The following is a 6,368-nucleotide window of genomic DNA, read 5'->3' on the forward strand; positions in this document are numbered from 1 at the left end:
TGCAAGGACTGATATATTTCCCTGAAGGTGGGTGTCTTGCCAATGGGTTTCAGCCCCCGGCAAGTTCATTATGGAGTCAGAATGACCAAAGAAATGATAGTAGAACGTTCTTGGGGTGAAAGGGTCATACCCAACTTTATTTCCATGGTGGCAGGTCAATCACTAGAATCCTGTTCACTCAGAGTGAGTCTGCATACAGCAAGCCGGTCTCTGCCTCTGGGCCTCTCTGTCCGTACAGTCATTCTCTGGGCCTCTGTCCTTGGCGCTGCCACCACTCCAGCCTCTGCTCTGCTCTCCTGTAGCCTTGCAGCCATGCCACCGTGTCACCCAGAGCACTGGGTGGAGATCTTTATATAGAGTCAATAGCAACGTATTGCCCACACGTGTGTAGTGAGCGAGCCAACCAGGGCCAGGTGAGAATCCTGGCCACAGGAACCTTCATTTTATCCACAGTGGGAATATAGCTCCTCTTAGAAAGTGGGCATTGATTCAGATAAATAGTGCTCGGAGAAGAAAATACAAACCCAAGGGCAAAGGAAACCAGCTTAGGAGCAGAGAGTTCTCACCAGGCATCCCCTCCGCATGAAGGGGCTAAATCTAAGGGACTTGGTCCAAGTCCAAGTTCTAAAATTGCTCCAACCTTCCTCTGGTGGAAGTCATATATATACCTGCATAGCCTGGAAGGGTGGCCTCAGGAAGACCTAAGAGACTAATGGTCAGGGAAGGGAGCCTGTCCATCTCAATTTCCTTCCTGGTGTCAGTGGGGACGGGCCTCAATCTATAAGGTGACCATGACTCAGAGTTTCAAGCAGTGACCAGTGGTAAAAATGCTACCTACAGAGGAACTGGGAGCACCCAGGAAATATGCTTGACAGTGACCATGGTGTACAAACAGAGACAGCAGTTAAGTTAAAGAAAGCTACCTCTAAGGGGGAGGTGGGGGCCTGACATCTGGATCACACATTCATGCTTGCCTCTCCCATCAGGCTTGTGAGCTTCTTGAAAGTAGTAAAGGTGCCTTATTATCCTCAGCATCCCCAGTGCCCTGCCCAGGGTCAAGCACATAGGGAGCTGTTCGTAACTTTGAATGAAAGGACAAAGGAAGGAAAGGTGGAAAGAGGGAGGGAAGGCAAAGGACTGAGTGTTGGAGGCCATGGGGAGCGCCAAATAATAGATTTGGAGCTTCAAGGGCCCATAAAGATAATACATTACAAACCCTCTGTTTACAGATTTGAAAATTATACAATGCACCATTTATTCATTCATCCATCCATTCATTCATTCATGTGTCTAATAGACATAGGTTGTCTCCTCAGCAACCAGGCAACCAGGAATGCCAAATGAATAAATGATGCCTACTCATTCTCAGGCAGATACAACTATCAATGTGATGCGTACACAGCAAGAACACAAATATGGGGGCACAGGGGAAAAAAGTAGTTATTCTGCCCAGACATGGGGTCAGGGCTGGTGGCAAAGGGAAAGGCTTTATGAAGGAGACATGTGAACTGAGACATGGAGTCTGGCTGGGGTGGGCAGAGGAGATGGGGAGGGAGGAAAGACAAGGGAATAAAGAAAGTAAAGGTGTGGATGAAAGTGCAGCCTAGAGAATATAATAAATAATTCTGTAACATCTTTCTCTGATGACAGTAAATACACTAGTTGGTGGGAGGATTTAATAATGTTGATAACTGTTGAATCACTATGTTCTGTACTTGAAACCAATATAATATTGCATATCAACTATACTTAATATAAATAAATGAATATGTAAATCAATCCATTAATTAAATGAAGGTGTGAAAGTGAAGTTTCTGTCTAGAGAATGGCAGGTGGTCACTTCACCCAAAGTTCAGGCACCAGGGGAGTAGCAGCAGGGGTAGTGGTGGGAGGGAAGTGCAGGCAGTGCATCTGGAGGGGCTGGCGGGCAAGCAGGGAGCCCTGAAAAGTTTCTGAATGGGGAGATGGTATGCTCATCGCTGCCATATAGGAAGATGACACCACCAGGAAAGGAAAAGATGAACTGGAGGTAAGAGGGACTGTAAGGAGGGAGACCAGTTTGGAAGCAATTTCTGTAAACCAGGCCAGCAACGGTGGGAGTGTAGATTGAGGGATCGATTTGAGAGATGTTGATGTGCAGTCGACAGGGCCTGGGATGCCTCTCCCTCTCCCCATGCACATAGCCTCCTGGACGGGGGCTGCAGGGAGTGGGTGCTGGAGTTTGGATGGCCAGGTGGGTGCTGATGCTGCTTATTGACAGAGGAGACTCTGGAAGTGGAGTGAGTGAAGGACAAAAAGCAAGAATTCAGTTTTGGACATTCCCATAGGACAAAGGAGAGGATGTCCAGTTTCAAATGGAAATAAGCCTGACACTCAGGAGAGTGGATTTGGGAGTCATCGGATGTAGGTGTCAGTGGAGGCCGTGGGCATCAACCTACAGACTGGTTGGGGAAGTGAGGGTGGCCCACACCAAGCAATCAGAAACTAGCACCTGATAAATTGGATATGACAAGATGTCCAGATTTGTGACAGAAATAGTACTGTTGTCAGGAGGAAGAGAGATAAGTAACAGCTGGAATTGCTAAAAAAATTCTTCCTGGAGAAGGTGGCCTGAAACAGACGTAGCAGGATGCGCAGGATTAGGGGGCCAGCAGGAGGGGGCGGCTGCGGCAGGACACGGGCAGCTCTAGGGCAGAAGTACATTTCACACGATGGAGCAGCCAGACAAAGAAACAAGGAACCAATGTAAAAGTCCACTTCAAGGAAGAGGTCACCACCATGCTTCCTCTAGGGACGGGAACTAGGATTCTAGGGAGCCGAGTTGGGGAGACATCTCTCTACGTCTTTTTGTGTCTTTGAGGTATTTCTACTCTGTGCACTGATTACTTTTTTAAAAAAGTTTATATATATCAGTGGGATTTGGCACCTAGGGGTGACTCTGGTGCAGAAGGGAATCAAATGGATCCCAGGTCTAAGGGTCTGATTCCTGGTCTGCCTTTTGGGTAGTCTCTAATGAGGGACCCAGATTGGTGGCTGTAGCTCTGACACTCTGCCCCAGGAGAATCTTTTACATGGCTTTGGTCGCTGGGGAAGTTGAGTATGGGAATGAACCCTCTGGAGAGCAGATGAAGGTGGGTGAGAAGTGGCTGCACACTGGAGCTTCCAGGGACATAAAAGTGTGTCTGGAAGGTGGACTGATGAGCCAGTGCCAGATTCTAATCTCAAAACGTCCTCTTACTACTTGTGTGGTTAGAGTCAGGTTATGGTGCAGTAACAGTGCCCAAACCCCAATGGCTTGACGCCTCAGCAAATATGACACGGAGCTGTGAGAATTAAATAAATCATCATCATCCAACATTTTTGAGGACTTACTATGTGCTGGGCTATGTTGCTTATCTAGTTTAATACTCATAAAAACTCTGTGAAGTGGTTTCCATTATTGTCCCCATTTTCTAAATGTGGGAAATAGGCACAGAGAAGTTCACTGATTTGTCCAAGATCATACAGTGAAAAAGTAGCTATCCTGGATCGAATCTCAGGCTCCCTAACTCTAACATCTAATCTCGATGTTAAAATACTAAACCCAGCGCAAGACACATAGCATCAGTCAGGTTTGGCTAGGTCATGCTGCAGTAACACACAGTGCCAAAATCTTAGTGGCATAACAGACAACAGCTTATTCCTCCTTCATGCTACTCATTTAGAGCAGGGTGGTGAGTATGATTCATTGCGGTCACTCATAGAAACAGGTGACAGAGTTTCATCTTGTTGCATGCTTCTGCAATCATGGAGGCAGGAAAAGCAGTGGCAATACTTTCATCCAGCATCACACATATTACTTCTGCTCTTGTTTTATTTACCAAAGCTAAGGCAGTGGGGAAATGGAATTTGACCTTATGCCCTGAAGCAAGAACCAGAATATTTATTAATAGCCCTAAAAAATCCACATAGGTGCTCATTAAGGTGTTGATTGGATTGAAGTTGAATGACCATTTCTGACCAAGCTGAGTGAACTTTGTCTCACCCAGAATCAATTTACAAAGGTTTTGAAACTTTGTGAATATAAGCAATATCAATTCTGCAAAAAAGGCCACCAGAGAACCACATCACTAATTCTGCACATCAGGTATTTCTCTGTGCAGTCTGCATGTTGCCAAGAGACCACAAAGGGTTCTGTTTACAAGACTCAAAACATTCCTGGAAAGTATAATTACCATCTTCCAACCACTGCCATTCACCCCTCACCCCAGCCCAGACAACCCTCTTGTGGCTATATTCTACTTTTTCCTTTTTATGGTTTCCCTTGCTATGTTCTTCCATAAACTCATGTGAGGCACACACAGAAATACAGCAAACTTGTGAGGCAGGAAATTTTCTAAACCATTTGTAAGGGTGCATTTCAGTGGCAGTAATTTCCTTCACAATGTTAAGCAACCATCACTACTATCTCTTCATAACCCCATATAAAAAACTATACCTGTTAAGCAATAACTCCCCAATAAAGTAGAAATTTTTACTTCCACTATAAAGACAAGGATTTTTAAGGTTAGGCACTTTGCCCACTCTCACCCAGGAAATAAGTGACAGAGACAGGATTTCTGACTGCAAGGCTCATGATTTTCTTGCTATGTTCTGAAGCCTCTCTAATAGCATCTATTACCTAGTCATTCACAGTAGGGTGATGTCAACCATCTGCTGGAGGGGCGGTGCAGTTCCTAAACTTTTTTGTGTGCCCTGCTGGAGAGGCGGTGCAGTTCCTAAACTTTTCTGTGTGCCCCTTCAGTGGTGTGAGGAGTAGACTGCCCTTCAGTCACTTAGCAACATTCTGTGAACATTACTGGGTCCCTCTTAAAGGCTGGAGACTCAACGATGAGTAAAACCCTGTGTGGCAGTACTTCAAACAGAGAGAAGTTAGGCAGAAGTTGCTTATTTCTCCCCAAACTCTGTTTCCCTTCTTTAGTGAAAGAAATAAAAAAGAAATCAGGTATTTAGCTGGGCTAACAGCTCCCAGAAATAAGACTACATTTTCTAATCTCGTAACTGGCTATGGCCTTGTGACTAAGTTCTGGTCAATGAATTGTAAGCAGAGGTAGTATGTGAAACTTCTGGGGAGTGTTTGTGAACATAAGGAACATATGTTACTTCCATCACTCCACCTGCCCTCATTCCTCCTGGCTAGAAATCAAGCTGCACCAGCTGGAGCTTGGGCAGCCACCTTGGGTCATGAAGTATCAGTCATGGACTGAGGATGGAAGAAGCTTTAATGCTTGACAAAGTGGAATGCCAGACCATCCCTGGGCTTCATATTTCTCATTTATAAGAGAAAGAAAACAAGTTTCTCTATTATCTGTATGTTAGCTTTTGCTGCATAACAAACTACTTCAAATGTTAATGGCTTAAAGCAGCAGTCATCTTATTTAGCTACTGATTCTGTGTCAGCTGTGTGGCTGGGAGGCTGGCTGGCTGGTCCAGGCGGGCTGTGCATGTCTGGCTGGCCTACAGGTCCTCAGCTGGATGGCTCTTCTTTTCTCCAGAGTAGGTTAGCCTAAGCTTCTTCACTTGGCAGTCTCAGGGTCCAAAAAAATAAAGAGAGAGAAAGCAAGTCCCCACGTGCAAATGCTTTTCAAGCCTCTGCTTTGTGTCACATATGCCATGTCATATCTGTCCCATTAGTCTAACAAGTCACCCTAAGGCATAATTACAGCAAGGAGTGATTCACTGGAGGCCACTGCCACAACAGTCTTCCTGGTCTAAGCCCCAGGTATTTGGGGGTTTTCTGTCACATGTAGGTGAATCTAGGCCCACCCTGTATAGGTGGTGGCTGAAAGCAGCCAAGGACTGCTCAATGTTCACATTCACAGGCACATGAGTATAAAAAGTATTCACAGCAATTTTCAATGTCCAGATCACAATGGCCTGAACTCCCACAGTCATATTTGTCCTTGGCTCCTTATCAAATCATTTTGGTGTCATTGAGACTTAGTTATTGGATGAGAAACACAGAATTATAGTTTTGTCTTCAAGTGATGTTACAAAAACATGAAAGTTCCCTGTTTTTTACTGTGGCTTTGGTTTTATGATAATTTAAATCAAGAAAAATTTTTAAAGAGCCTCATGAACAGTCACACTTGCATTTAAGCAATGTCAGGGAGTCCTCAAAGGTGGATGCCCTAGGTCCAGCACACGCCACTCCTAACCCGGGCTTGCCTACCCCGTCTCACCCTAGCTGATGCCCACTGCTCAGGAAGCAGTCTGAGAGGGAACTATTCCTTGGCTGCTGCTGAAGGCCTCTCATGAAATTGCCTTTACTGCATCATGGTGCTGTCTTCCCGTGTCCCCAGGTGGCCAACTGCCTGGGGTGTCAGTGC

Source organism: Manis javanica, chromosome 4 (assembly GCF_040802235.1).
Source record: "Manis javanica isolate MJ-LG chromosome 4, MJ_LKY, whole genome shotgun sequence".
NCBI classification, from domain to species: domain Eukaryota; kingdom Metazoa; phylum Chordata; class Mammalia; order Pholidota; family Manidae; genus Manis; species Manis javanica.